This window comes from Oxyura jamaicensis, chromosome 1 (genome assembly GCF_011077185.1).
Source record: "Oxyura jamaicensis isolate SHBP4307 breed ruddy duck chromosome 1, BPBGC_Ojam_1.0, whole genome shotgun sequence".
Lineage (NCBI taxonomy): Eukaryota > Metazoa > Chordata > Aves > Anseriformes > Anatidae > Oxyura > Oxyura jamaicensis.
Window position 1 is genome coordinate 152,306,373 of NC_048893.1, and position 11,507 is coordinate 152,317,879.

The 11,507-nt window shown below is 35.8% G+C and overlaps 1 long non-coding RNA gene across 1 annotated transcript in view; it reads left to right on the top strand.

Moving 5' to 3' along the window:
• Positions 1-3,278: 3,278 nt before the first annotated feature.
• The window catches only part of LOC118162909, a 22,566-nt gene continuing 14,337 nt past the window's right edge, over positions 3,279-11,507 (top strand). The window contains exon 1 of the long non-coding RNA XR_004748712.1: positions 3,279-3,289. This is a non-coding gene — a long non-coding RNA (uncharacterized LOC118162909). The remainder of the gene's footprint in view (positions 3,290-11,507) is intronic.

Below are 11,507 nucleotides of genomic sequence, written 5' to 3' on the forward strand. Positions count from 1 at the left end.
GCTTGCTTAAATGTAAATTATTTACTTTCCAGATTTTATTATCCTAAGACATTTTATAAGGTCTAAATCCTTTCCTTTTCACCGCCCTCCATATTCACTGTATCTCTCTGCTTCTCTGAGTACACTTTCCTTGATCTTTGCAAAGAATAAACCTATTTAGGAACTTTTCTCTTGAACCACCATGATTGTAGATTGCCTTCAGTATCTGGGGACTGGAATATTCCTGTTTTACATTGCCAGTTAATGAGAGAATCACGTAAAATTAACATGATGGAGAGATTAAGATTATCAAATAAATCCCTCTTGGGTTTAACTCTTATTATGATATGCATATTTTTTTTCATTCTAGTCACCTAATTTAAAACTCAAAAATTCATATTTTAAACACTTTATACATTTGTTCTAAAAAGAGTGTTAAAGTTACAAAAGCAAGAGTTCAAGAAGATAGAAATGTTAAGAATTAAAGCTGTCTGTAATATATAATATTATCCTCTGTATTTACATGGACGTATGTAGTTTAACACCTGGATTGTACAGGGAGTCTTATTCAGAAAATATACTGCTCACTAAGATGCTTAAAGTGATATGCAGGAATTTAGAAGTGAAATGCAATGCCTAAACTCCTATCCAAAAAAAAAAAAAAAACCACTAAAAATCCCCAAATCCTCACTAACAGGTAGTCAATCTTGACATTATTTGGAGAAATGTACTGAGAATGTACATGGCAAAGATTTGGTCTTTGCTTCTGAGTTATAAGTGTATTGTCTGCATTGACTGTCCACTATAAAACATGTAGCAACCCTAGGAGCAGAAGTAAGATACTTGGTGAGAATCAGTTTTCTGTATTTGGACTGTATTCTGTACTCATAAATCATAGGATGGTTTGGGTTGGAAGGGACCTTTAAGATCATTTAATTCCAACCCCTCTACCATGGGCAGGGCCACATTTGACTACATCAGGTTGCCCAAAGCCCCATCCAACCTGGCCTTAAATACTTCCAGGGAGGGGGCATCCACAACTTCTCTGGGCAACCTGTTCCAGTGCCTCACCACTCTCTGAGTAATTCTTCCTGATGTCTAATCTAAATCTACCCTCTTTCAGTTTAAAGACATTCCCCTTTGTCCTATCACTTCACTCCCTTACAAAATGACTTTCTCCAGCTTACCTGTAGGCCTTCTTTAGGTACTGGAAAGTTGTTATAAGGTCTCCCTGGAGCCTTCTGTTCTCCAGGCTGAACAATCCCACCTATCTCAACCTGTTTTTGTAGCACAGATGCTCCATCTTTTTAATCACCTTCATGGCCCAAATTTTGCATCCCTAACTCCACCATGGCTTCACTTGGCAGTAGTAGAGAGGGTAGATGGTGTGGAATAAATGTGAAATTTGGAAGAAAGATTAATTTCCCCACACATCTTGAATGATTTCTCCAATCTGATATAGCAGTTGGTAACTATCCTTTGATTCTTCTTTGTTGGCCATATTTTCAAGAAAATTATTGAATTAGGCTTGAAATTCATTTTTAGAAAGATGTCTATGCCAGCACTGGAGGAAAGCTTTTACAAAGGTTTCACCATACTTTGCACTTTGTCATCTATCACAGCCAGTTTAATATAGTACAACTGCACCAGCAACAAATTTTCCAAAGAACTCTTATGTCTATTTGATAATTGATCTTACTCTCACTATTGTTTATGGTGTATCCCAATACTTTGTTTACTACTTAGTCAAGACTTTTTTATGAAAATAATTTAATTAATTTATTTCCTGAATAATTTATTTCCTGAAAAAAATAAAAAAATAAAAATAAAGATTGGTGGTAGTTTTACCATTATTCTGTCAAAAGGACAGAATATAATATTATAATATTATATAATTATATATAATATTATTATTATAATTATATATATAATATATTATATATTATAATATTATATATTATTATATAAAAATAATATTATATATTATAATATTATATATATAATTATTATAATTATATATAATATTATATATAATATTATAATAATATAATATGCCTCAAAATGCAGAAATAAAGAATACTGGTCATTATTACTGTGTGTTGATGTGGAATATGAAAGATGAACTCTAACGAGTTGTGTTTCTGCCTCCTTGTGCTGAGTAGTAGGATCAGTTTCTGATGCAGAAAACAAACAGACAAACAAATAAATAATAATAATCTTAATCTAATGGTGCAAACACTACTTTTTCCATAGGTGGATGAAAGCCTGGGATCAAATCTCATGTGGATATATAGAGAGGTTTTCTTTCTTCAAAAAGGAGCTCTGAACATTATCTGTTTCGGTTAATTGATTTTAAGCTTAGTGCATGAATCATTCTCTCACACATAGGTAAGGACAGAGTCAATATACAACAAATGATAAGATTTTATTTAGCTTAAAGCTAAACATTTAAACAGAGTTCAGAAAATGTATGTGCAAGTGCAACACAAGTGAAGAAGTTTCATTGATGCCATCATTTTTTTTGACCTTGTTTTAAATAACCTAAATTGAAATGAGTCTTTTGTGAAGTATGAAAGATAGAGCACTATAGATCTTAGAATACCTTTATTTTTTCTTGCCAATGAATCACAGAATCACAAAATGGTTAACTTTGGAAGTGACCTTTGCCATCCTGGTAGCCCTCCACTGGGCTCTGTACTGGAGGGGAAAAGGACACAATGTTCCATGTGCAGCCTTACCAACGCTGAGCAGAGCAGAAGGATCACCTCTCTTGACCTGTTGGTGATACTTTGCCTAAAGCAGCCAAGAATACTGTTAGCCTTCTTTGCAACAAAACCACATTGATGATTCACATTCAAATTAGTGTCTACCAGGACTGCTAGGTCTTTTTTGCTTTTGAGCTGCATGGTCCCCAGCCTGGTGCCTGGGGTTGTTCCTCCCCCAGTGTAGGATTTTGCACTTTTCCTGTTGAACTTCATGAGACTCTTGTGAGCCCACCTCCCTACCCTGATGAGATTCCTCTGAATAGTAGCCTAGTGCTCCGGTGAATCAGCCATTTTCCCCAGTTTCATGTAATCTTTACTGAAGGTGCACTGTACCCCAACAACCAGATTGCTAATGAAGATTAAACAAGACCGGACACAGTATTGACCCCTTGGGTACTTTGCTTATTACTGGCCTCCAACTATACTTTCCACTGCTGACTCCTCTCCTCTAAGTCTGGTCTTTCAGCCAGTTTTCAGTCCACTTCACAATCTGCTCATCCATCCCATACTACAACAGCTTCTGCATGAGGATCTTATGTGGGACAGTGTCTTACTGAAATCCAGGAAGACATTATCTACTGCTCCTCCCTCATCAGGCTGGTGATTTCATTATAGAAGCTGATCAGGTTGATCAGTCATGACTTCCCCTTGTTGAATTCATGTTGATTACTCCTGATGATTTTTTTTTTCCCTTTCATGTACCTGAAATGTTTTCCAGTATTAGTTCTTCCATTACCATTCCAGGAACTGAGGTGATCCTGACCAGCCTGTAGATCTCTGGGTCCTCTTTCTTGCCCATCTTGAAGACAGAAGTGACATTTGTACTCCTTCAGTCTTTCAGCATTTCCCACAATCTAGCAGATTATCAAGAGTGAACTCAAAATCACATCTGCCAGCTCCCTCAGTATTCATGGGACATTCCTTCAAGGTCTATAGACTTATGAACACCCAGTTTGCTAAAGTTACTAAAGTTACTAGTTTGCTAAAGGGACTGACCTGTCCCTTCTCCAACAAAAATATATCTTACATGCTCTAGCCTTTCAGCCTTGTCTCTGGGACCTGGAATTCCTGAAGGCTGGTCTTACTGGTAAAAGCCGAGGCAAAGAATTCATTCAGTACCTTGGCCTTTTCACTGTTTTGGGTAACCAGGTCTCCAGTTTTGTTCATCAGAGTTCTTTTCTTCAGAATGTGTAAAATAGATTTTTTAAAAAGTAAATTTATACATTCAGCACTCTTAGAAGGAGTTCAGAAATTTAACCTTCACATCCCAAAACAATACATATAACTTGTTAAGTATCTTGACAGTTGTCTAAGAAAATAATGGAGTGGAGTTATTTAAAAAATAGCCAGAGTCTACAGGATATTTCTCACCTAATTGATCTGTATGTAAAAATATTTCATCTGTTTCCAAAACTAAGTGAACAGTTTGTCAGAAAGTACATATAATGTACCTGAAACCAACAAATTTCACATGAAATCCACTGAAATGTGTCTCCATGTAACTTGCAAGATTTAAAAATTGTTTTTTCTTTTTTATTATTTTATTCTCTTCTGCTCATACAGCTTGACAGTCATTGAGTCATTTATCATCCACTTACTACTTCTCAGTTGCTAGAATCAGTCTATATATATATTAAAAAAAAAAAAAAAAAAAAAAAGTGTATTGGTTTAGATTAGACAGATACCATGCATCTGATTACATATAGAATAAACAAATGGTGACATTTGGTTGTGAATTTGATTGATTTTAATTAAGTGAATTCTTTCCTTGATCATTCAGACTGAATAATGCTCATACACTTCACAGTGACTAAAATCAGTGTTCCCAGAACAACACCATGTGATTTCATTCTCCAAAACAGACTAGCAAAATGCTCCACTGTTCTTACACCTGACAACTTTATTTTCACATGTTCAATTTAGTAAAGCTCAAAAGAAATTCTGCAAGTTGTGTCTCATAAAATATTAACCAGATCTCTTACCAAGAAAACTGTTCCAGTATAATGTTCCAAATATAATGGAAAATAAAATGGACAAGAAACCACAAGTGACTTGGATAAACAATGAAATTTTCTTGAGAATGCTTATAGGCATACACGGTACAAGAAATTTTACACTCATTTTAAATAAATGTTTACTGTTGTAACAAGCAAGAAACTGCCTTTAACTTAATGCCTAAACCTGATCTTAAAGTGTTCTGAAATACAGTTTACTTCAGGACTTTAAACTGTATTCAGAAAACACATCAAATAAAATCATTTATTAGTAAGAAAGGCTTCTAGGAGGGAAAGTTCACCAGGTGCCAGTCCATGAGTGTTAAAACGTGTATGAGAACAAGTAAGAAAAAAAAAAAAAAAGTCTATAAATGTTAAAAATTGATGGGCATATACTAGGAATAGATACTAGACATAACTCTTCTGTATTTGGTACACAATTCTCAATGATATAAGGAAGAAATTGTTATATCTAAAAACCATGATTATGACTAATTACTGATTTAATTATGTATTTATTTATCAAATATTTGTTAACATTTTCACTAAATACCTGTTGTTTTCATTTTTTTATTATTATTATTTTTTTTCCCTCATTTCAGTCTTCTGCCAATGAATACTTCTGTTTTTCATGGTGTAACATAACAAGAAGTATCAATTACAGTAAGATCATTAATACCAACCCAAAATAATAGCATCAATTCCATAAGCATCTGAAAAGCCCCAGTAGAACTGGGATGGTATAACAAGAAGGTGCTTAACTGTTACAGAAACTGTTCTCTTCTATGGTGCCTTCTTTTAACTTGTCTGATCTTAAATTTTATCAATCATTCTTATTAACCGTACTTTTTTTTTTTTTTTTCATATTATAAGACCTTTACAAATGTCCTGCAAATTCAGCCATTTTTTTTGACAGGGTTTCATTCAAAATGTGGAGAGAGTCATTTCTTTCATTTCTCTTCTGTTAAGATGACCTAACCCTATTACATCGGTATTTAAAAGTACACTGAGTGCACATATTGTATCCAAAAGACAGTGTCTGTTCATGAAAACTCAATATAGAGTTTTAATTCAAAACCTATTAAAGCAGTGAAATCACTGGGAAACAAATAGTACTGATTTCAGTGTCACTGGAAAAAGGCTGTATACAACATTAAGGTACATTCCTTGCAGTGAATGCAAGTAATGGACAATGGAAACCCGTAACAATGTACTTAGCAGAGAGCAGAGTTCTCACAGTGTAACTGGGATTCAGGGAGCAATTTGACAAAGAAGGTTGTACAGCGGATGATTACCAGCATGCTCTTGCAAGCACAAAGGGATGTTTGACAGGAAGTGCATGGCAGATTGTGTCAGGAGGAAAGATTCTCTCCCACTAATAGAAGGAAACAAAATGAGAGATAGCAGGGAAGGTGGAGCAATAGAACGCTTTAAAGAGGGTTAAAGTTATATTAAATTATGGGAGTCAGAGACCAGGCTTCAGAAAGATAGAAAATAAATTCTGAGAGATAAAATGGAAGGTAATATTGGTGACAATATATCTGATCTCAAAAGAAAGAGAAAAAAAATGCAGTTCTTAAGATGGAAAATGGCTGCAACATCATTGAGAGGTTTAGCTCTGATGCACTGATTTCCTTACACATTTTTTAAAGGAACTAAAAGACAATTGCATTATATTCTAGTAGGGAACAGATATGAAGAATAATAAATTAAATAAAATATAACAACAAGTTATTTATTCTGGGAGTAAAATATTCAATTAAGGATTTAAAAGTACTCTATAGGCCTGACATTTAAGACTGCAGGTTTTGTTAAGTAGTTAATTTACATGGAGACCTCAGATCCTAGACACTGTGCAGGGAGATGCCTGGTAAGAATAATGAGTGTAAAGGTATATCAGAAATCCCAGTATCTTGTTGTGCTGTAGGGGTGTGTGCATGTGTGTGAGTGCATTTTTCACCTGTTCATGAACCACAGATGATAGGTACATTTTGGGTCCTACCTTTCCTAAACAGCCTGTGGTGATGGCAGACCTCTTCACTCTTTTGTGACAATGAAGTAGATAGGATGAGTGGTCAGTAAAGGTTCCTCTGCAGGCCAAGAGAGTACAAATTCACACCTCTTTAGACCCAAGAGACTGTCTTCATCAACCTAATTTTCAAGCTACTATCACTTCTAAGACCAGGGATCCTGTGCATTTTTTGATCTCAAGTGGTGTTCTTGCAAGCTGTTGCTGTTAGAGCAAGTGGCACTGAGACTGAAAAAAAATAAAAGTAGATTTTGATTTCGGCTGGTTAAATTTCCAGCTGAATCAAAAAGTTGATCTGACTCACTACAGAGGTTAGCTGAAAATGATTAGCTGAAATGCAGGAGGCAGCGGGAATGTAAAACTATAGGTGTCGGACTTGTATAGGTTTGCACAGTCAGTGTAGGAATGTTCCACGTGGGCTTGGGGCACTCAGGAAGTCTCACTGCTGGTGGGGACAGGGAGAGATCAGATTACATGTTATTCCATTGAACAAGTAGGGAAAGCAAAAGGAAAACAAGCAAATAAGGTAAATAGTAAAAATATATATATATATATATATATATATAAACAATTTAAAATAAATATATTTTTTAAGTTTTTTGAAGAATAGCAGGACTGCATAAAGGACAGATTGCCAGTTGGTGTGGACATGGAGGATAGATGGACAGTTACTAGGAACAAATGGCACAGCTGCAAATAATAAATCATAGAAGATAGTGTCACACCACTTGAAGTGTTTCAGTAAGGAAGATTTACAGAGGAAGAAAAAAAAAAAAAAAAGATATTTTTGTATTTGTTCATCAGAAATTGAAAAATATCTTCAGGAATACATGCCTTTCCTTTTATGACAATATTACTCATCTAACTGGCTAAGGGAAGCCAGTGGGTGAAATCTTTTTGGATTTTGACAAAGTTTTAAGTCCTGTCTCTCATAGTATCTGTCCTGGTTTTGACTAGGATAGAGTTAATTTTCCTCCTAGTAGCTGATAGGGTGCTGTGTTCGGGATTTAAGATTAGAATAATGTTGATAACATGCTGATGTTTTCATTATTGCAGAGCAGTGCTCATACTAAGCCAAAGACTTTTCAGCTGCTCACTGTGTCCTGCCAGTGGGCAAGCTGGGGGTGCAGCAGGAACTGGGAGGGGACAGACCCAGGACAGCTGACCCAAACTGGCCAAAGGGGTATTCCATACCATCTGATGTCATGCTAAATAATATATAGAGGTGGCTAGCTGGGGTAGGGGCGCTGGTTGCTTGGGGATTGGTGGGGGCTTCCGTCAGCAGGTGGTGAGCAATTGCATTGTGCATCACTTGTTTTGTATACATTAGTAGCAGTATTATCATTATCATATCACTATTATCATTATTATTATTATTTTCCTTTCCTTTCTGTCCTAATAAACTGTCTTTATCTCAACCCATAACCTTTCACTCTTTTTTCGATTCTCTCCCTCATCCCACAGAGGGTGAGGGCATGAGCGAACAGCGGTGTGGTGCTTAGCTGTCAGCCAGATTAAAAGACAATAGTATCCTTCTGGACAAAATATCCAGTTTACAGATGGAAAAATACATAACACAATGCATGAACATTTGTCTGATGGGCTGAGCTCAAATGGTTATAGTAAATGGGGTTACATCAGGCAGGTGACCAGTCATTTGTTGGGTTCCCCAGGGTTTAATTTTAAGGCCAGTTCTCTTCGATGTTTTTATAAATGATCTGGACGCAGGACTCATGGATGTGTATTAAGTAAGTCTGCAGACGATACTAAATTAGGAGGAGCTGTTTAGTCAGTCAAGGGTAGAGAGGCCTTACAGAGACGTCTTGAAAAATTAGAGAACTGGACAATCATGAAGCATAAGAAATTTAACAAGAGCAGGTACTAGATTCTGCACATGGGACAGGGCAATCCTGAATATATCTATAAACTGAGGGATGGGATGTTGAAGAGCAGCTCCACAAAAAGTTATCTGGGGGGGTTTAGTCAATGAAAAAATGAATATGACCCAGCAGTGTGACCCTGATTCCAAAAGGGTTAACCATATACCAGGGTGCATGGAGCACAGCACTGCTAGCTGGCTGAAGGAAGTGATTGTCTCACTCTACTCTGTGCTTTTGAGCTCCACAATATAAGGACATAAAACTATTAGGGAATGTCCAAAGGAGGGCTATGAAGATGGTGAAGGGTCTAGAGGGGAAGATCACCCTCCTCATACATTGAGGAGTGGCTGAATTCACCTGAGTTGTTCAGCCTAGAGAAGAAGAGACTGAGGAGACCTTGTGGTAGCCTACAGTTTCCTCACAAGGAAGAGTGCAGTGGAAGGCACTGATATCTTCTCTCTGGTGACCAGCAATAAGATTCAAGCATAGACAAGTGTCAGAGTCAGGGCAAGTTCAGACTGGATATTAGGAAAATGTTCTGACAGGGTGATTGTGCACTGGAAGAGGCTCCCCCAGGAAGTAGTCTTGGCACCTAGTCTGCCAGAGTTCAAGAAACATTTGAACAATGCTCTTAGGTGTATGGTTTGATTTTTAGGTATTTGTATATGGAGCCAGGAGTTGGACTTGATCATCCTTGTGTGTCCTTTCCAACTCAAGATTTTCTATAACTCTATAATTCTATGATACAATGCTACAATCTGATAGATAAATAAAAATCAGATAGCAGAGATTCCTTCTTACGTTCTAACAGACACACACAGAATCAGTGTAGTGAAAACTATGAAAGTGAAGATACACAAATATGCAGCAATATTTGTACCAGACCTCTTGCTACCTGAGAGCTTTGTGTTTCATTACTATTTGAAAAACAATTTTATCTGAGGCACTGTGCTTGATTTGTATCTTATATTAAATATTAACATACCAGTATTAATTACTCATGATGATATTATTTTAAATCTCAAATAAATGTTTACTTGTAGCAATGAAGGTGTTGAGCTATAGATCTGCCATGTTATAATTTTTACACATAAAATGGACATTATTTGAGTGCACTAGAAGCCACTTAGTATTTAGGAAACATGTGTTCACATCATTTGAATATATGAAATATTGGAAGTCATTTAAAAAAAATAAATATGGATTTTTCAGATCTTATATGAAAGGGCATCTATCCTGGAAATCCTGACTATAGTATCTGTTTATTTTAGATGTAGGACTTAGTTTATATCCTAACTAATAGTCCTTATCTTTTTAATTTGCCACTTGCTTTTAACTTCTGGCTTTGTGATCAGTATGCAAATTTTCTTTCTGAATTTTCTTTCTGAAATTTTCTGAAAGAAAAGGAAAAAAAAATCAACAAAAATTAAGAAAAGCAAGCAAACACTACATACTTTCACTGCTTGCCAATACCCCATTTTGTTTTACATTTCATTTTTTTTTTCAGGATCTCATAAAGACAGATATGTATCACCACAAAAATTTAGTTCCTAACTCTGAAAGTCAGTGATGCAGATAATAGAGAATCAGAATCTCTTTGCAGAATGTACAATGTCCTTATGGTCATAGCCAGATGTTTTCAAAAACAGGAAACTGTACTATAAAACAAACAAACAAACAAACAAACAGCTTGAAGGAAAGGTCTCCTTAGCTAGATTTATTGAGATCTTTAATATGCCATATGGTGGCTTGGCTCTTCCAAGAAGCACAGATCTTTGGATGAATGAACTGAAGAGTGCTGAGCAGCACTGGTGGAAAAATTGATGCCACCCTGGGGAAAGACATGCTTTCAGCAGTATTTTTCACTAGTGTCAGTTGTGATGCATTTCCAGGTAGTCCGTTTTGCCCAGTATGCTTTCAATCAAACCAGTGATCTCCATTTAGCCTGCTATTTAGAGGAATCTCTAGACATCTTGGTTACAAGGAATGGAGGACATTTATAAGGTTTGTCATGTTATCTAACACAGCTTGCTTTTATCAGAATAATTCATGCAGGAAATCCAAACAAAAAAAGATTTGCAAAGGTTTTAAAAGCCATTATTCAAGTAAATGGAAAAAAGGCAGAGCACACATTGCTTAAAGTACTGGGGAAATCAGCATTTTTTTTTTTCCTTGAAAATAACTGAACACAGTTAACTTTTGCCTATTAATATTTTCTGTCATCCAGGAATGCTTTTCTAACAGTGCTTTTATAACAGTGATTTCCAGCAGAGCATTGTGCTTCCCTTTCATTAGGGAATGATAGAATTTTATAGTTTTATATTTTTAGAGGAATTATGAAGATGAGCTGTAATATGCATGCTAAATTCATCTTCAAAAATATTAAATATGGTCTTACAACGCTCTAGATTCTCTCTTTACAAACCACTAGACCTTATTAAATTTTATTTTATTTTATTCAAATCCTTTTTCTATTATGACATTTTCTCTCAATGCCACATTACTTGGCATGTTGTAACATTAGCCAGGCAGTAAAGAAACTAAAGAGAAATACTAAAAAGATGCAAGGACTTTCTCATTAAGAGGCTGATCCTGCCTGTGAAGGCAGTAGCAAAAAGGGAAATGGAGGTTTAAATCCCTTTCCTTTCCTTTCCTTTCCTTTCCTTTCCTTTCCTTTCCTTTCCTTTCCTTTCCTTTCCTTTCCTTTCCTTTCCTTTCCTTTCCTTTCCTTTCCTTTCCTTTCCTTTCCTTTCCTTTCCTTTCCTTTCCTTTCCTTTCCTTTCCTTTCCTTTCCTTTCCTTTCCTTTCCTTTCCTTTCCTTTCCTTTCCTTTCCTTTCCTTTCCTTTCCTTTCCTTTCCT